This window comes from Saccopteryx bilineata, chromosome 6 (assembly GCF_036850765.1).
Source record: "Saccopteryx bilineata isolate mSacBil1 chromosome 6, mSacBil1_pri_phased_curated, whole genome shotgun sequence".
Classification (NCBI taxonomy): Eukaryota; Metazoa; Chordata; class Mammalia; order Chiroptera; family Emballonuridae; genus Saccopteryx; species Saccopteryx bilineata.
Window position 1 is genome coordinate 192,425,244 of NC_089495.1, and position 20,527 is coordinate 192,445,770.

Here is a 20,527-nt window from a genome sequence, read left to right on the forward strand (position 1 = left end):
GTCAAGGCAGTAAAAGAATCAATCAATGAGTGCACAACTAAAAAATGGAACTAAGTGTAATGAGTTGATACTTTGCTCTCTCTCCCTTTCTCCTTCCCTTTCTTTCAAATCAATGGAAAATGAAAAAATAATAGTTAAAATTTAAAAAAATACAGCAGTATCTTTCCCTCAATGTATGGAATAAAAGTTAGAAAGAAAAAAAAGTTCCCCTTCAGCAGAGGGCTGGACGATATCTGAATGTGTTTAGTAGTGTCTTGGATGGACATCAAAGTACAGTGAAAGTCCCTGGACTGTTATTGGTGTCCTGAGATTCAGTTTCATTGAATTTACAGGAAGCAAATTAAGGAGTCCTGGTCCACAGAAAGGAGTCCTCTGTGGCTGGGGCAAGCCCCAAAGTATCGTTTGGAGAGGCCCCGTTAGTCACAGCATCTCATATTATGAATTTATATTAAAATATATTGCCTTGGAAAAAAAGATGGAGAAATAGTTGGATTGAGAGAGAAGCAGAGAGAGAGAGAAAACGAACTGTTTAAATAGTGGGAAATCAGGTGAGAGGAGGCCTGGGCATCTTAATTTCCTTAACTTTATTTTCTGGAACTGACAGTGCTGCATTATTCTTTGCTGTGTGATTGTAGAGCGCCTAGGTTCCCCACTCCTGAACCCCAACCTGCCACATAAAATGGCTGCTAAAATACACTTAGTTTATCTAGAGCTGGGAGAAATAGTAATCTGGCACTTTTTGCTTTTTAACTCCCTATAAAAGTAACTGATTTTATTCTGCTCACAAAAATTAGGGGATATTCTATAGCTTCATATTCATTTTGAAATATCCCCTAATTTTTGTGAGCAGTATAATTTTTTGTTTTACTCCCCCGCTAGAACGTAATCTCCACGAGGACAGGGATTTTTGTCTCTGTACCACCATATTCTCATTCTTTGCACACAGCAGGCGTTTAATCAACATTTATGGAAGGAGGAATAGAGAGAAGGAGTAAATGGAGGAACCGAGGGGGGGACAAGAAAGACGGAGAGGGAAACCGGAAGAACGAACGGGAGTGAAGAAGAAGAAGGGCCCAGCGCTGCTTCCCGAGGGCAGCCCAGCCCGGCTTTTCGAGGGCGTCCCACCTTTCCCAGCCGGACTACAATTCCCAGAAAGCCCCAGCGTTCAGGGCGGAACTAGGCCGTTCCAGCGGGACTAGGTCCTAGCCCGTTAGGCTCCCGATGTGCCTTGCGATGGCAGGCGCCGCCGCAGCGCCCGCCGGAACTTGTGGTCCGTGGGTTGGTGGGTAAGGCCGACAGGGAGACGGGCGGGGGCTGGGGGCGGGCACAGGCCCCTCCCCCGTCACTTCCTGCCGGGCTGCGGGCGCCGGAGAGGCTCCTCAGCGTTTGCGCCCGCGGCGGCCGCGTCTGGTTCGGCTACCCCTTCGTCTGACCCCCGGCCCGGCGGCGCCCGCCTCCTCTGCGGCCACTCCGCCTCTTCCCTCCCGCCGTCCCTTCCTTCTCTCTTCTTTCTTCCTTCTTCCCCCCCTCCTCGCCGCCGCCGCCGCCGCCCAGGACCGCTGGTCGGGGGACGAGCTCCGGCAGCAACCAGGTGAGGCAGCTGGACCGGGCCTGACGGGGCCCGCGCGGGCGCCGCGGCCGCGGGGCGGTGGGCGGCGGGTGGGGGCGTAGGCCTCGGCGGGACCGCGCTCCCGGCCTCCTTCCCCGGGCCTTCTCCCGGCCCGCGGGGCCTTCCCGGAGGAGGCGGGTCCTCCCGCGCTCCCCGCGTCGGGGCGCCCCGCGGCCTGGAACCCTGGTCGCTCCCAGTGCCTCCGCCCCTTGTTGGGGCCAGAAACAGGTGCCACGCCGCCTTTCCTCATTCCTCCTCCCTCCTCCCTCCTCGCGCGCGGGGATGCCGAAGCTATTCCCGGGGCGGGGGCAGGAGGTCCTCGCTTCAAGTCCTTGAGGTCCGGAGCGCCTGCCTTTCCCCAGCCGGGTGTGTAGCGTAGCAGTTAGGAGCACCACCCAGGTGTCCACCGCGGGCACAAATCCCAGCTGTGCTCCTTTAGGCAAGTCACTTAAACTCTTTGTGTCTTGGTTGGTAAAAGGGGCTAATGCCGTCCCTGCCTCTTAGGGCTGTTAAAGGTTCGGTGAATTGGGGCGTGTGGAGCGCTTATCAGAGTGCCAGACCCACAGGGTGTCCCAATAAGCCAGCTGCATAATTTATTAGCGTGATATTAAGCTATAACTTAGTGGGTCGAGTGGACCGAAGTAGACCTGCCTCCCTCCTCGTTTGAGTTTCTTCAGAGGCAGGAATGTGCAGCGTGCCTCCTTCCAGCGCAGGTTTATTGTTGTGGGTGGTTCATGTCTGAAAGGGGTGTACGTTTAATTGGGACACACTAAGTAGGCAATCTGTAAGAGATGCTGTTATTTCCATCTCCTCGGCTGAGCCAACTGCAAGATTTTCACCCGTTCCGTTTTTTCCTGCCATCATCCGGCTTCTTGTTGTCATTCCATTTCTGGGAAAGTTGCTGGCAGAAGCTTTCCTCGAGTTCAGCAAACCTTTTTGGAGCACTTGCTTGTGTGTCAGGCTGGGGGGGGAGGTGAGTTGGGGGGGGGGTGTACGGAGCTGGAAAATGTCTGTTCTTTCTTGCGCTACATCTCTAACTTCTAACTTTTTTTTTTTTTTCCCCGCTGCAGCTGTGCTTTTAATTCCCTCGTCCTTGTTGGCCGACTTTCCTTTTAAGCCCTAGCCCCACCTCCGTGTCGCAGTGTTGCTTATGTGGAAGTTTTCTTCTGTTCCGGTGAAGATGTGTGCTTCAGTGTGTTCTGCCCCTGTTCTCTGGCTGTGGGGACGTTTTTAAGGTCACTCTTTCCTTCTGCTTGTAGCTTTAATTGCTGAGAGGGTGATGGAAAGAGATTTCAACCAGATTTTGTGTGGTTGATTTTGGGCTTTCAAGAATCCGTGTGCTTACCAAATGTAAATTACACTGCTGCTTGTTGAAGTAAAAACTAAAAATACAGTTGGATTGTAGAGGGAGTAGTTTCAGTCATCCTGGCGACAGGTGGGATTTATAAAGCAGCTGCTTTAAAGATACTGAGTTTCTTTTAATTCCTTACTAAGTTGTTTAGGCATACATAGCCTTCATTAAGGAAATGCAACTCCTAAGTGGTTCATATTTACCAAAGACAAAGAAGTGTATATTTGTTCTATTGAATGAGCCTGTACATAGGATTATTTTAGGTAAATTTCTTTACTGAACTTAAACTGTTTAGATTTATACCTATCTCAATAACACACATGATGCAAAGTGGCCTCCCATTTTTAACATTCTCTTTGAATTTTCTTTTCTTTTTTTTTTTTTTTCTCATTTTTCTGAAGCTGGAAACAGGGAGAGACAGTCAGACAGACTCCCGCATGCGCCCGACCGGGATCCACCCGGCTCGCCCACCAGGGGCGATGCTCTGCCCACCAGGGGGCGATGCTCTGCCCATCCTGGGTGTCGCCATGTTGCGACCAGAGCCACTCTTGTGCCTGAGGCAGAGGCCACAGAGCCATCCCCAGCGCCCGGGCCATCTTTGCTCCAATGGAGCCTCGGCTTCGGGAGGGGAAGAGAGAGACAGAGAGGAAAGCGCGGCGGAGGGGTGGAGAAGCAAATGGGCGCTTCTCCTGTGTGCCCTGGCCGGGAATCGAACCCGGGTCCTCCGCACGCTAGGCCGACGCTCTACCGCTGAGCCAACCGGCCAGGGCCTCTTTGAATTTTCTGACACACAGTTTTACCGTCATTTCTAGTTTAAATTTTTTGTTTGGATGACTCTTTAAAAACACTCAAGCAAGCCTGACCAGGCGGTGGCGCAGTGGATAGAGTGTCAGACTGGGAGGCGGAGGACCCAGGTTCTGAAACCCCGAGGTTGCCAGTTTGAGCGCGGGCTCATCTGGTTTGAGCAAGGCTCACCAGCTTGAAGCCCAGGGTCACTGGCTTGAGCAAGGGGTCACTCAGTCTGCTGTAGCCCCCCCCCATCAAGGCACATCAGTGAACAATTAAGGTGCCACAACGAAGATTGATGCTTCTCATCTCTCTCCTTTCCTGTCTGTCTGTCCCTATCTCTCTCTCTTTCTCTCTGTCAAAAAAGAAAACAAAATACCCAAGCAAACAACTATACAAGACAATTATACAAGCTGTAGAAGACATAGCATATCTTCTGCTGTATTAAAAAATTATATTTGAGAAATGATGTTTTAATATTGCAATAGGTAACAATTTTTTTAAAAAAGAAAACCCTTTCTATTATGGAAAACATTTAAAAGTTGAATAGTCTTTGAACATATGTACTCTGATTTATTAATGTCACCCCATTAAAATGAATAAAAATTTATTAAAAAAAAAAGTTGAATAGTATAAAGAATCTCCATATAATGCTGGCCGAATAGTTCAGTGGGTTAGTTTAGTGTCCTGAAGCACAGAGGTCTAAAAAATTAAAAAAGAAAAAAAGCAATCTCCACATATTGGTCACTCAGCTTTGACAATTGTTATCTCATAGCCAGGGTCAGTCTTGTTTCATATAGTATCCCTTCCCTCAAACTAGATTTATTTATTTATTTTAAAATAGATTTTATTTATTTATTTTTAGAGAGACAGGGGAGAGAGAGATTTTATTTATTTTTAGAGAGACAGGAGAGAGAGAGAGAGAGAGAGAAAGAGAAAGAGAAAGAAAGGGGGGAGGAGCAGGAAGCATCAACTCCCATATGTGCCTTGACCAGGCAAGCCCAGGGTTTCGAACTGGCAACCTCAGCGTTTCAGGTTAACACTCTCCACTGTGCCACCACAGGGGTCAGGCACCCCCACACTCTTAATCTGTCACAAAATTTATTTTTAGTAGAATCACAGCTCTCATTTTGTTTGTTGGGCTTCTCATCTTTATACATGATTACTTACTATACAGCAGGAAAAAAACAAGCAGCCAGATTAGCTCTTGATTCAGTGCTTACTCCTTTAAAGTCGTATCCAAAATACTGCTTTGCTTCTTTGTGTACAAAAGCAACAATTCTTGAGCTATTAATGACTGTAATTGAAAAGCAGTCAGAAATACAGATACCTCTCATTCTGTTTTGGTGGAGAGAGCTATCCCTTAAACCACTTTTAATGGAGAATAACTTTGTATCTAAATTAAACAATAGTTAATAATTCATAGTCACTTTCAAAGTTTCTTTGCAGTCCTTGTGTAAATATGCTGCTATCATCTTAGGTTATGAATTAAGCAAAGGACCTGTTTGGTGGTGGCGTGGTGTATACCTGGGACACAGAGGACCCAAGTTCAAAACCCCAAGGTCGCTCTCTTGAGCACAGGCTCACTAGTTTGAGCATGGGATCATGTCTATAATTGCTCACTAGAGCAAGGGGTCACTGGCTCGACTGGAGCCCCCTGGTCAAGGCACATAATGAGAAGCAATCAATTGAATAACTGAAGTGCCACAACTGTGAGTTGATGTTTCTCATCTGTCCCCCCCAAAACAATTAAGCAAAGCATCTTTGATTTCAAAACTCTGTTGTCGAATTATATTCCAAAGATTCCACCTCCTTATCTGCTGTATTTACAAACAATTTAGTAGGTATGAATTCATAGCATAGATGTTTATGCTTTTTTTGTCTAAAAAGAATCTCTCCTAGAATGGAAGTTGACAGAAATATTGTTTGCCACTATTACTTAATTTTCACATTTCCAGTCATAAACAGTTTCCAGCTTTTAGACCTGTAACATTTTTTATTTCAGTTGTGTAGGTTTACTTTTGAGTTTGATCAGGTACAGTGAAAATATATGTCATGTCTCAGTTATTACAACCTGGGAGATGGGAAGGGATATACATACCTCTTAAAATTAATTTAAGGGGGAAAAATCCAATTTGGTGTCTAAGAAAGGACACAAAGTTTATTTTTAAAAATACTTAGTGCTTCCTAGTAGGCTTAAAGTAAAACTTTTACGTTTTTGGAATTTTTAGCATAAATACTGTATAATTTATTCAGACTAAATTGCTATCTTTTATAAAATTCAGCCAGAAAGCTCATTTATATACAGATTATCTTAAGTTTTAGAAATGAACATGACTCATAAAAATTCCCTCCCCTCCTCCAATTCTGAAGTCCAACCATTAACATTCTGTTATAATCATTAAACATGGGACTGTCCTGTGCTGCTTCATCCAGAGTCTTTCCCCCATAAAACAGTGAAAAAGTACTTAACATAGGAGGCACGGAGTGTGCTCAGCTTGCCAGGCAACTTTCTCTGATGCCTTCTTACTAGATGGAATGAGAGTGAAATTTACCAATATAAAGATGAAACTCTCCTCAAAAGGTTGTCTTTGTGGGATGTCCTGGGGCTGTGAATTATGAGCCTCCAAACTAGATCATCTTATTTGATGTCCAATTTAGTAATACAGAATTGCTCAATTCGGGGAAATGTAAACTGTTCCCCTCAAATGAGAGCTTTTGGTGTCGCTTGCTTTCTCTGAATGGGATTTTGGAGACTTCAAAAGTTTTTAGAGGCCCTGGCAGGTTGGCTCGGCGGTAGAGTGTTGGCCTGGCGTGCAGGTGTCCCGGGTTCGATTTCCGGCCAGCGCACACAGGAGAAGCGCCCATCTGCTTCTCCACCCCTCCCCCTCTCCTTCCTCTCTGTCTCTCTCTTCCCCTCTCGCAGCCGAGGCTCCATTGGAGCAAAGATGGCCCGGGCGCTGGGGATGGCTATGTGGCCTCTGCCTCAGGCGCTAGAATGGCTCTGGATGCAACAGAGCAACGCCCCAGAGGGGCAGAACATCGCTCCCTGGTGGGCATGCGGGTGGATCCCGGTCTGGCGCATGCAGGAGTCTGTCTGACTGCCTCCCTGTTTCCAGCTTCAGAAAAATGAAAAAAAAAAAAAAAAAAGTTTTTAGAGAATTTTACAACAGATTTTCTTTTAGGCTAGACCTGTTTTTAAATTAACTTCTAGTGATGGAGTCCTGTGTGGTTAATATGCTTCTGGTGTATTTTTTTTTTTTTTTTTTTTTTTTTTTTGTTTTTCTGAAGCTGGAAACAGGGAGAGACAATCAGACAGACTCCCGCATGCGCCCGACCGGGATCCACCTGGCACGCCCACCATGGGGCGATGCTCTGCCCACCAGGGGGCGATGCTCTGCCCATCTTGGGCGTCGCCATGTTGCGACCAGAGCCACTCTAGCACCTGGGGCAGAGGCCACAGAGCCATCCCCAGCGCCCGGGCCATCTTTGCTCCAATGGAGCCTTGGCTGTGGGAGGGGAAGAGAGAGACAGAGAGGAAAGTGCGGCAGAGGGGTGGAGAAGCAGATGGGCGCTTCTCCTATGTGCCCTGGCCGGGAATCGAACCTGGGTCCTCCGCACGCTAGGCCGACGCTCTACCACTGAGCCAACCGGCCAGGGCCATGTATTTTTCTGAAGTTGGAAACGGGGAAGCAGTCAGACAGACTCTCGCATGCGCCCGACCAGGATCCACCCGGCACGCCCACCATGGGGCGATGCTCTGCCCATCTTGGGGCTTCGCTCTGCCACAATCAGAGCCATTCTAGCGCCTGAGGCAGAGGCCACAGAGCCATCCTCAGCGCCCGGGCAAACTTTTTGCTCCAATGGAGCCTTGGCTGCGGGAGGGGAAGAGAGACACAGAGAGGAAGGAGAGGGGGAGGGGTGGAGAAGCAGATAGCTCTTCTCCTGTGTGTCCTGGCCCGGAATCGAACCTGGGACTCCTGCACACCAGGCTGACGCTCTACCACTTGAGCCAACCAGCCAGGGCCTGGTTTAATTTTTTACTTGAGCTTTTCCTTAAATAAAACTTTATCAAAATCAAGACTATAACATTTATGCTATCCCCAAAAATATAATTTACAAGTTAGAGATTGAACTATGAGAAAGAAGATGTGGTTGCTATGACTATTTTTATCAAATATTTTATTATGAAAAAATTTATATGTAAGTTTAAAGAATTTTTATGTCACCTCTGTATCTATCACTTCTATTAACATTTTACTATACTTTATCACATCTATTCCATCTGTCAGTCCCTTTTAATTTATTAATCTTTTATTTTTTATATATTTCAAAGTAAATTGCAACATCAGCACCTTGAATACTTCAGCATGCATATCTACCACAGTTAACTTGAAATTGAGACAGCTCTGTAAATTATTCCTAGATCTTTAAAAGTTTTGTTGATTTGTTTTTAGTTTTGCTTTGACCCCCAGAATGCTGCTTTTTAAAGGAAATTGATGAATTTTTTGCACCAAGTTATGCTTATTGATAAATATCAAATATTACAAACCTTGATTAATGTTGAACAAATCCTATGTTCTCACCTACTACGGAGTAAATAGGATTATAATATATAGGTGTGTTGATTTTATTTATTATTATTTTCTATTGTTTATTTTATTGAGTTTAGAGGAAGGGAGAGAGCAAAAGAGAGACAGGAACAGTGTTTTCCTGTACGTGTCCCAACCAGGGATTGAACTGGCAATCTCTGGGCTTCGATATTCTAACCAGCCAAGCTCTCCAGCCAGGGCACTGCTGTGTTGCTATTCAGTGGCACCAGGTGGATAGCTTGGATATGTTTTACTCACAACTTAATGTTCAACTAAAAAAAAACAAAAAACAAACAAAAAAAAACTTTACCAAAGAAAATTATTTATTATTTTAAAAATAGTTAAATTGTGCAAATAGCTCCACTTATTTTAAAAATATTTACACTCCTATAGTAGTGAACAAGGTTGAGGTAAAACTGTTTTATGTCACCAGAGAAGAGGAGGTAGAAGCAAATTCTCTGCAGACTTATGTTTTCCACAATTACACACATTCGTTTATTTGTTGATGGAGTATATTCAGGGCGCTGCCTTAAAATATATTTACTGAAAGCAAAAGTAGGAAAAATCGATCCAAGAAACTATTTGCTTTCGATTATAAATTAATCTAAATATTATACCTTTGGCTCATCTGGAATCTGATTTGAGAAAGAAGTGTGATTACTTTATGAGTTTATAACAGTAATGGAAGCAAAATAGGCCATTTTATTATAGTATGATACACAGGTCATAATTTTCTTAGTGTTTTTGTCATGTCTACCAGACTACAGAATTTAAGAAAATCTATTTAAGTGCCCTGGGGTCTTTTTCCTAAACCAGATTGTCTATTTGATGTAGCTTTAAAACTGATTGACCAGTGAGAAGGTTAATTTTAGCATGTTTTCTCTTCCATTTAAAATGTTTTTTTAATAAGTGGTGTATAGCTATAAGTTTGTATTTATAGATGTTTATGTGACTGAGCACAGGATTAGTGAATTTGCTGGATAATAATATTTGCTACTATTTATTGACCTCTTTCTTACCATGTGCCAGGTTAGGATTACCGGGTGAGGGTTATTTAATGCAGGAAAGGAATCTGAAAGGTCAGATTGGATTTATCTAATAATATAAAAGCTGCTGTTCGTTGAGCTCTTTCTTTGTGCCAAGGGTTGAGGTAGACACCTTATGGTTTGTTTTTTTTTTAATTTTCTATTGATTTGAGAGAGTGGGAGGAAGTTCTGTTTAGTTGTACATTCATTGGTGGCTTCTTGTATGTGCCGTAACCAAGGATTGAACCTGTGACCTCAGCATGCCAGATGACATTTTATCCACTGAGCTTTCCAGCCAGGTCCGTGTGTGTGTGTGTGTGTGTGTGTGTGTTTTAATTTTTTTTTTTTTTTAGCAAGAGAGACAGAGATGAGAGAAAGAGAAAGGGACAGACAGGAAGGGAGAGAGATGAGAAGCATCAATTCTTCATTGCGACACCTTAATTGTTCATTGATTACTTTCTCACATTTGCCTTGACCAGAGGGCTCCAGCCAAGCCAGTGACCCCTTGCTCAAGCCAGTGACCTTGGGCTCCAAGCCAGTGACCTTTGGGCTCAAGCCAGCAACCTTGGGGTCATGTCTATGATCCCACGCTCAAGCAGGCAACCTCGGGTGTTGAAACTGGGTTCTCTGTGTCCCAGGCCAACACTCTCTCCACTGCACCACCATTTATTTGGTCAGGCCATATTTCTTTTTTTTTGAATTTATTGTGTTGACATTGGTTAATAAAATTATATGTATTGGTTATGTTGTACTTCTGATATTTGCAGACATCTTTGTAGAGGAAGGGTCATAATACCTGAGGGTATTGAAGTCCGTCTGGGAGGTCAGCTAACTATTGTAGAATGGGACCCTGAGCTCTTTCCACTGAACCACAGTTTAATTTCTAAACTCAGGTCTTTTGTTTAGGATAATTTATTCTTCTCTCCCACCAATCGTAGCTAGGATGGATTTTGTTCACTAGGACTTTCGACCAGTTTGAAAAAAGAAAAGTCTGGTTTAGTAATACAGGGGGTCCTCGGGTTACAACAGTTTCGTTTCTACGACAGTGACATAACTCAAATTTTGGTGTAAGTTGAAACACACCCTAGCCTAAGTCACTTACTTATCTAACACATTTGTATAGAACGTAAAACCACAACTATCTAACACATTTGTAAGAACGTAAAACCAGAAAAAGGAAGAGGACATAAACATACTGTACTGTACACTGTACTGTGTATTCTTCCACCACACACAACCAAACTAGTTTGCTCATGTAGTCCGTAAGTATTATACAAGGCTAATGGCGTAAGCCGAAACACTCACATCTCAATTTTTTAAAGTTTTTATGGGAGTGAGTGTTGCAAACTTGAAATGTCTATGTCTTTTTTTTTTAATTTTTTTTACAATTTATTTATTTTTACTTTTTATTTATTTATCTTTTTAGAGAGAGGAGACAGAGAGAGAGAGAGAGACAGAGAGAGGAAAGAGATAGAACAGAGGAAGGAGCAGGAAGCATCAACTCCCATATGTGCCTTGACCAGGCAAGCCTGGGGTTTCGAACCGGCGACCTCAGCGTTCCAGGTCAATGCTTTTATCCACTGCGCCACCACAGGTCAGGCTCGAAATGTCTTATATCAAGACAGCTGTAACCCAAGGACCCCTGTACTTAGTTTGAAAAATGAAACCTATTTGTCATTCCCCTGAAATAGTTTGAAGATTTACAGTTTATTTTTATTTGTTGTGATAGATTGCTGGAATCAAATTAAACTAAAACTTTTAAGCTGATTCAGAGGTTTGGGGATGAACTTGGAAGTAAATGAGGATGAGGATGTAGTAGTGACCTTTGTGTTGAAGGAGACTCTGCCCTAAATTATTGTTATAATCCTTCATGAAGTTTGTTAGAAAGGATTTATTAGTGCTTGACCTGTGGGGGCACAGTGGATAAAGCATCGACCTGGAATGCAGAGGTTGCCTGTTGGAAACCCTGGGCTCTCCTGGTCAAGGCACATATGTGGGTTGGTGCTACCTGCTCCTCACCCTTTTTACTTCCTCCCTTCTCTCCCCTCTCTAAAATAAAATCTTTTTTTTCTTTTGTATTTTTCTTAAGTGTGAAACGCAAGGCAGAGAGACTCCTGCATGCACCCTACCAAGATCCATCCGGCAAGCCCACTAGGGGGAGATGGTCTGCCCATCTAGGGTGTTGCTCCGTTGCAACTGGAGCCATTTTAGTGCCTGAGGCAAGGCCTTGGTGCCATCCTCAGCACCCAGGCCAACTTGCTCCAATGGAGCCTTGGCTGCAGGAGGGGAAGAGAGAGAGAGAAAGAAAGGAGAGGGGGAAGGGTGGAGAAGCAGATGAGTGCTTCTCCTGTATGTCCTGGCTGGGAATCGAACCTGGGATTTCCATACACCAGGCTGACACTCTTCCACTGAGCCAGCTGGCCAGGGCCTAAATAAAATCTTTAAAAAAAATAAAATAAATGATTTAACTATACACAGGGTTGTTGCTAAGAAAATTAGTTTCTTTAGAATTAAAATATTTTTGCTTAATTGGGAGTTAACTGAACTTCTAGTTAACTTTATAGGGTTAGGTGGTTGTTGCTCTTTTTGCTTCCCAGCCATTTCTAACATCCATTTCTAACATCCATTTCCTGGGGCTAATGGTATTAGGGATATTTAGTATGATATGTTGCTTAGTGTTGAACTGCACCCTCAACAATTTCTTTTTTAATTCTTTGAATCTGGTCTTCTGAATAAGAAGCCTCTTTGTCCACCCAGGCAGTATTGATCTCTAATGGCTAGCCTTAATTTAAGTCTGTCTTTGGATTTGGGGTTATAGTGAGATGGTATATGAGTTTTCGTTCTGTGTTTAACCCTAACTCAGGCAACTGTGTAGTCTGTAATGACATACATATGTCTCATTAATCGGGAAAAGGTGTTGGAAATATGTTTATTCTGGGGAATGAAGTGAACAGATTAATACATTTTAAATTGTTGCTATAGTGGCTCCCCTCAGGCATGAGCTTTATGATGAACTAGATTTTGTCTGAATCTCTCATGTTTTTGCTTTTTTGCTTGCTTTCTATAGGTTAAAATTAACTGAGGCATGGATTTTCTCCCTTTGCAGATTCCACCCTGATAGAAATAGGGTCATAGACTGCTGGTGCCATTGTGATTTTGTACAAAATGCTAGGCAATCTTTTCCTGTGTCAGGAAGAAGATAATTTATATGTAATGATAAATCTGATTACGCTTGGAGGCTTATGTTCTTTGTTGCACAATTTAACCAACCTGCTCATTTAAGGCTACATGACCCTTTACCTAGATGATAGTCAAATATAGTTAGGTAAATAAGTTTCTTTCTGGTTTGTAGAGGAATGAGCTTTTACAGTCTGGAACATTTAGAGTATGACTACTTCTAGGTACTGATTTCCCTGTTAACTGAGAATTTGTCAATTTAAGCATCAAACATAAAAACAAAGTAAAAAATACTTTTTTTGGAGAGAATAAAGTTCTTTTTAAGTTTGCTACATTATTTCTCTTAAATAGTATGGTTTGAATGTGATTTATTAATATCATTTTATAATATCAGTTACTGTGTATACCCTAAGAAGGTGATATTTAACAGTGAACTTTAGTATGGCATGTCATAGTTTATAAGCATTTTACTTACATTATTGGTCAATTCACTCAATCATATGATTATTGTTTTATTAATCATGAAATTGCTGGTGGTAACCCATTTATTTATTTATTTTTAAAATACAAGGACAGAGATAGAGTCAGAGAGAGGGATAGATAGGGACAGACAGAGAGGAACGGAGAGAGATGAGAAGCATCAATTATCAGTTTTTCTTTTTGACACCTTAGTTGTTCATTGATTGCTTTCTCATATATGCCTTGACCGCAGGCCTTCAGCAGACTGAGTAACCCCTTACTCGAGCCAGCGACCTTGGGTCCAAGCTGGTGAGCTTTTGCTCAAGCCAGATGAGCCCGTGCTCAAGTGGTGACCTCGGGGTCTCGAACCTGGGTCTTCCACATCCCACTCCGACACTCCATCCACTGCGCCACCGCCTGGTCAGGAAAGTGGTGGTAACCCATTTAATACATTAAAATAGGGTTCGGGAACCTATGGCTCACGAGCCAGATGTGGCTGTTTTGATGGCTGCATCTGGCTCGCAGACAGATCTTCAATAAAAAAATAATGTGCCTGACCTGTAGTGGCGCAGTGGATAAAGCATCAACCTGGAAACGCTGAGGTTGCCGGTTCAAAACCCTGGGCTTGCCTGGTCAAGGCACATATGGGAGTTGATGCTTTCTGCTCCTGCCCCCTTCTCTCTCTCTCTCTCTCTCTCTCTCCCCTCTCTATAATGAATAAATAAAATCTTTAAAAAAAATAATGTTAAAAATATAAAACGTTCTCATGTATTACAATCCATTCATTTCCTACCGCTCATGTTCATGGTTGCGGGTGGCTGGAGCCGATCACAGCTGACCTCCGGGGCAACACCAATTTTTTTTTTTTTTTTTTTTGTATTTTTCTGAAGCTGGAAACGGGGAGAGACAGTCAGACAGACTCCCACATGCGCCCGACTGGGATCCACCCGGCAGGCCCACCAGGGGCTACGCTCTGCCCACCAGGGGGCGATGCTCTGCCCCTCCGGGGCGTCGCTCTGCTGCGCAACCAGAGCCACTCTAGGGCCTGGGGCATAGGCCAAGGAGCCATCCCCAGCGCCCGGGCCATCTTTGCTCCAGTGGAGCCTTGGCTGCGGGAGGGGAAGAGAGAGAGAGAGAGACAGAGAGGAAGGAGGAGGGGGTGGAGAAGCAAATGGGCGCTTCTCCTATGTGCCCTGGCCGGGAATCGAACCCGGGTCCCCCGCACGCCAGGCCAACACTCTACCGCTGAGCCAACCGTCCAGGGCCAACACCAAATTTTTATTGGATAATTGTAACGTACACGGGTTGTTGTATGGCTCTCGTGGAATTAACATTTTAAAATATGTGGTGTTCATGGCTCTCTCAGCCAAAAAGTTTTCCGACCCCTGCATTAAAAGGTTGAGGCTTACAGGAGTAACTTGGTCAAGATGATTCACCTGGGTGCCAGAGTTCAGACCCAAACTCTGATCCCCAGTTAAGAGCTTTCAACACCATACTGGAACAGCCATGTGCTAGCTGGTTTGCCTAAATAAACATTTTGCAGCCAAGAGCTCATTTACGTTCTTAGTGTCTTTTTTAGCTAGGATGAGGTGATGTGTATTATAAATGCTTTGTTACTGCTAATTAAAATGCCACTGTGAATTATTTATTTAAATTTATGTTGGGTTCAAAGTTATTTCTGTACAAATGTGAAGTCCACGAGGACAGAGACTATGTCTTATTTGTGTGCTCCTCACGCCCAGTGTCTAGAATAGCACCTGCAATAGCTGGTATTCAATAATTATTAATTGAATGAATTAAACAATGAATTTAATTCACTCTCCTGGTTTCTAGTATGCTCTCTTGAGTGGAAAAGAAAGGGAATTTGGCTTAACCCATAGTCTGTCGTCTCTGCTGCTGTTTGGAGTGAGTGCTACATATATTGGTAATAATCATGATGGCTTTGGGTTATCATTTGAAAATGGTTGGAGGGTTTCAAAAAATGTTTACTTATGGAAATGTGAATGTATATGTGAACCTCAGCTATCACTTGTGCTGTGTAAAGATGTTTCAAATCCAATGCTTACAGATTGCTGTATTTCTCCCCTCTCTTTTTTACTTTGCTTTGAATTGTTGGCAATTGTTTATTACTATCAATATTTTCATTATGTCTGACTTTAGCAGCTCTTTTTTTTCATTCTAGTTATTTAACTTCTGTTTTAGGCTAGAAACCTAGATACCCAAATTTGCCATAGTTGTTCCGCATGGCTGGGTTTGAATTGAGGAAAGCCCCATTGGTAAAAGGCATGGGCTCTATTAGGTGGGTGGTCTTAAACGTCTGTTTGGGCTGCTCAGAGGCCTTTTTTAGTTTCCATTCGTCCTAGTGTTTTGAATGATGGAGATTATGGAACAAAGAATTCTAGATTGGAAAGTTTTTAGTATAGTATACTGTTTACAAAAAGAAGAACTTGAGTTTTTAAAATACTGTAGAGCAAATTAGAACATCTTGTTTTATTTCTAAAATCATTTGGACAATGAACTGCTACTTTTTATTTATTAAGTCATAGTGGCAGTGGGAAATTAAACTGAGCAAATTATTTTGTAAAAATGCGAAAAGCATCTCAAGGTAAGGATTTCTATTTGCTACTGACTACTACCATTTAAAAAGGGAGGAACTTCCAGATCAGGGGTCCTCAAACTTTTTACACAGAGGGCCAGTTCACTGTCCCCCAGACCGTTGGAGGGCCGCCACATACAGCGCTCCTCTCACTGACCGCCAATGAAAGAGGTGGCCCTTCCGTAAATGCGGTGGGGGGCCGGATAAATAGCCTCAGGGGGCTGCATGCGACCCGCGGGCCGTAGTTTGGGGATGCCTGTTAAAGCAGACCTGAGAGTTTGAGAATTAAACTCTTTATATCACTTGAAATCCAGTTCTAAAGAAGGATTATGATTTGGATTTACTAGTGGAAGTGCTTTTTTGTGTTTTGCAATTTAATTAAGAATATTTATGTGCAAAGTGCCTTTTTATAAAATTTCCTGTGTAATTGTGTTTATATCACCAAGCACATGGTAAGAACATTTATGAATATAATGTTTAGCCAGTAGTTAAATGTTTAAAATTCAGGCTTATGTGATCGGGCAGTATATGATGTCTAATACCTTTTTAAAAAAATAAAGCTTAGGTTCACAGCTCTCTTATCAGGAAGTAATTGAGACTGAAATTTCTAATGTCTCTTATGTTGGTGTCTCTGCAATTGTGCCTTTGGCAGGCTCCATGTCTACAGTGTGCTGCTTCATGACTTCATGTTTTTGGAAACTTCTCTACTTGTAAATTTTAGATTTCTCCAAAACTTTAGCAATATATATCTTAACTTTCAGAAAAAGCTCTTTAGTAAATTATTATTTCTTATTTTCCAGGAGTTTTCTAACCACATAACCTCTCAGACCTGAACCAAAACAGCATTGTTCCTGGAGCAACTCTTTTTAAGGTACACATAATTTGGCTCTCTAATTTCAGGCCTGTTCATAATCCATAATATTTTTAAAGTCTTCAGTGACTAGTGTGGAAAATGACTTTTACTTTTGGCTGTGCTATTAGAAAAACAGAAGAGATTTTATACAGTTTGAATTTCTTTTTACTCTTGAGATTTAATTAGAAAGTCATTAAATGCAGGGAAAATTGTTGGCAAGAATATAAAACCCTCTAGCCAACACTGCCATATACTTTTTTTTTTAAGTCAGATTAAAAAAATTTTTTTATTGATTTTAGAGAGAGACAGACAGAAACATCAGTCTGTTCCTGTATGTGCCCTGACTAGGGATCTAACTGGCCACCTCTGCACTTCAGGACAAAGCTCTAACCAACCAAGCCATCCAGCCAGGGCACTGCCATATACTTTAAATGTAGAGATGTGAAAATTGATCACTGAAATTGTCATTAACATCACTTGTTCAATAAGCATCTTGGTTATAGAAATGTTTGTAGGTTCTGGCTGGTTTGCTCAGTGGATAGAGCATTAGCCCAGTAAATGGATGTTCCAGGTTTGATTCCTGGTCAGGGCACACAAGAGAAGCAACCATTTGCTTCTTTACCCCCATCTCCCCCTTTCTTTCTCTCTTCCCCTCCTGCAGCCAATGGCTTGCTTGATTGGTTTGAGTGTAGGTCCTGGGTGCTGGCTGAGGATAGCTCTGTTGGTCTGAGCATTGGTCTCAGGCACTAAAAATAGCTCAGTCATTGGTGCATTGGCCTCAGATGGGGTTGCCAGGTGGATCCCAGTTGGGGTGAGAGGGCATGTGGGAGTCTATCTCCTCTCACTTAAAAAAAGAAAAAATGTTTGTCTTTGATTTCTCAGATTGTTTATGTTAAATGTGGTTTTCAAATCTGTGGAACTAATTCAAACATTGTTTTCTGTTGTGAGATAGGGTTGGGAATAAAGTTCCATTTACCACTGGCTGCTTGTGATCATCTAGACCAGTGATAGTCAACCTGGTCCCTACCGCCCACTAGTGGGCGTTCCAGCTTTCATAGTGGGTGATAGCAGAGCAACCAAAGTATAAATAAAAAGATAGATTTAACTATAGTAAGTTGTTTTATAAAGATTTATTTTGCCAAACATAGCGAAAATCCGACATAAAGTACTTGGTAAGTAATTATTATTATATGTTTTAACTTGCCGTAACTCTGCTTTATAAATTTTATAAAGTAAAGTTACTTCTCTACTTTATAAATCACCATTACTGTGGAACCGGTGGGTGGTTAGAATATTTTACTACTAACAGAGATACAAAAGTAGGCGGTAGGTATAAAAAGGTTGACTACCCCTGATCTAGACCAATAAAGCTTTATAAGAGTATTCCTAGGATTTTACAGTATTTTACTTGCATACTACATTACATGCATTTTGTGTTTAGCACTTTCCCTCTAAGAGCTGAAAGCACATCATCAAATCTGGGGTGGTAATTAGTGGCCAAGTTAACCCAACATTCATTGGAATGAGGAAATTGAAGCATAAGGAAATTAGAAAAGTTGTACAAAGTTTAATGAATGGACTTACACTCATCACTTTGAATTTGTATGGTGCTTTTCTTTTCAAAGAAAATTAGTTACCAAACCTCAGGATTCCTTCAGGGTTTTAGCTCCGTTTGCTAGGACTGAGGGTTTGTCAGATATGCTGTTACAAAATGATTTGGGGAAAAGGAGGCACTGGGCAATGGATTACCAAGAGATGGACGTATAATTGCTATCTGAGTTGGGAGTATAACTGAAAGCCACAACTTAGAAGTTTGGTCTGATTTAAGATTGTTTGTTGCTACTTAGCAGCAAGGCTGGTCTCTTAGAAACTGGGTCTCTTGGCACTGATCTGTTTTGCATGAAGATGATGGTAAATGCAGTCATGTGTCTAGGTTAGATGGCACATGGTTACAGACTTCAGTTTCCCTTTTCTGAAAGGAAAAGCCAATTAACTCTTATGTTGAACTAGTCCCCTTATTTAAGAGTATGTCACAAGGTACTACTCTTAAAAATCTCTGGCATAAGATACTCATTTTGGTTGGTTTAAAAGTTTTTTATGTTTTTATAAGTTGAGATTTTAAAAACACTTGCAGTTTATGAAAATAATGTTTAAGTTTAGTTATTTTTTAGAATTTCTCTAGGGAAGGAATAGGGAGGGGAGCTTGATAAGGTTGCAAAGCTAGAAAGGAAATTAAGGTTTGCAGCTTGTTAGGCTGGAGAGGTAATTTAAAAAAATTTTTTATTTTTAGCGAGAGAGGAGGGGAAGAAGAGAGAGACAGGAAGGAACATCAATCTGTTCCTGTATGTGCCCTGACCAGGGATTGAACCGGCAACCTCTGTGCTTCAGGCTGATGCTCTAACCAACAGAGCTATCCTGCTAGGGGTAATTTTTTTTCCTCTTTAGTATACAGTATGGTGTGGCCCTGGCTGGTTAGCTCAGTTGGTTAGAGCATTGTCCCTATGTGCAAAGGTTGCGGGTTCAATCCCCGGTCAGGGAATATACCAGGGACAGATCAGTCTTTTTTCTCTTTTCTCTCCTCCTCTCCCTTTCCCTCCCCTCCTCCCTCCTTTCCCCTCCCCCTCAAAAAGAAAAAAAAAATCAGACTGACCTGTGGTGGCGCAATGTTGACCTGTAATGCTGAAGTTGCTGGTTCGAAGCCCCCCTGGCTTGCCTGGTCAAGGTACTTATGAGACGCAACTACTACAGGTTGATGCTTCCCGCTCCTCCCCGGCCCCTTTATCTGTTTTGCTCTCCTCTCTCTAAAATAAATAAAATTAAAAATCAATTTTAAAAAAGATTCTTTATTTTAAAGTCAATAAATTTTTAAAAGTGTACAGTATGGTATGATGGTTTTTCTAGGATGAATACCTAATAATGAATTCTCTTTTAAGAAGTGAGTCTTTAAATGGACCACCCAATGGTTACATTTATGTGAAAAGGAAATTCTCCCTTGCCCAGTTGGCATCAGGTCAACTGTGAGACGGGCCACATTCAGTCACTTGTATTGGATGCAAAGGTCTTTAAACAGCCTGGGTTGTTTCCAGGCATTATTTTTGGCTGATTTTATTGTCTTGTAAGTGATTGTGCCTCCTCAGGGATACTTTTCCTGTGATTTCTCTTGAGCAACAACATAATGATCTTTTTTTCCATCTTTTTAAAGTAGTTTGGTTATATGTATTTTTTTTATTTTATTTTTTTTTGTATTTTTCTGAAGTTGGAAACGGGGAGGCAGTCAGACAGACTCCCGCATGCGCCTGACCAGGATCCACCCAGCATGCCCACCAGGTGGCGATGCTCTGCCCATCTGGGGCGTTGCTCTGTTGCAACCAGAGCCATTCTAGTGCCTGAGGCAGAGGCCATAGAGCCATCCTCAGTGCCCAGGCCAACTTCGCTCCAATGGAGTCTTGGCTGCGGGAGAGGAAGGAGAGGGGGAGGGGTGGAGAAGCAGATGGGCGCTTCTCCTGTGTGCCCTGGCCAGAAATCGAACCCGGGACTCCTGCACGCCAGGCCGACGCTCTACCACTGAGCCAACCGGCCAGGGTGGTTATATTTTTAAAAAAACATGTCAGTATTGTGATTTGACATATGGTCTTACTATTAGACATTATTTGCTTGATATTGACATTGTCTTTTTGGAAACAGTTATGTCTGATGATAGTGATTGCCATGTTTCTATACTTGTGGGTGCCCTGTCTATAGGTGCTTGGATAATTATTGGAGTCAATGAATTGCTGTTTCCAGGGAACGGGGTGGCAGGTGAAGTTGGGGAGTATATTTACTTGCAGAAAACATACAACCACATTGCAACTAGAAAGATGTGTTAGAAAAGTATCTTGGAAATAACTTGGATATTGTAAAGATGTTTTAGGTGTATTTCAAGACTATTAGAGGAAAAGTAGTTTATTCCATAATTTTTTTGGTGTTGTTAACAAAAGTTTCTCTGAGAATGGAGCCTCTCAAAAGCTTAAAGATCCTCTTCTGTGTCTTCTCTAGGAAAAGTTTAACAAATAAGTTCTTTATATCACTTCCGAATGTAC

The 20,527-nt window shown here is 42.4% G+C and overlaps 1 protein-coding gene across 11 annotated transcripts in view; it reads left to right on the top strand.

Moving 5' to 3' along the window:
* Positions 1–1,316: 1,316 nt before the first annotated feature.
* The window catches only part of STAU1 (staufen double-stranded RNA binding protein 1), a 61,270-nt gene continuing 42,059 nt past the window's right edge, over positions 1,317–20,527 (top strand). For 7 of the 11 annotated variants that reach the window (XM_066234171.1, XM_066234170.1, XM_066234172.1 and 4 more), the window contains exon 1: positions 16,396–16,466. The gene's annotated coding sequence lies outside the window, so the exon portion shown is untranslated. Of the gene's footprint in view, positions 1,592–2,026; positions 2,049–16,395; positions 16,467–20,527 lie in introns of those variants that run through there. The other 4 variants (XM_066234179.1, XM_066234180.1, XM_066234169.1 and 1 more) reach the window with 4 other exon arrangements.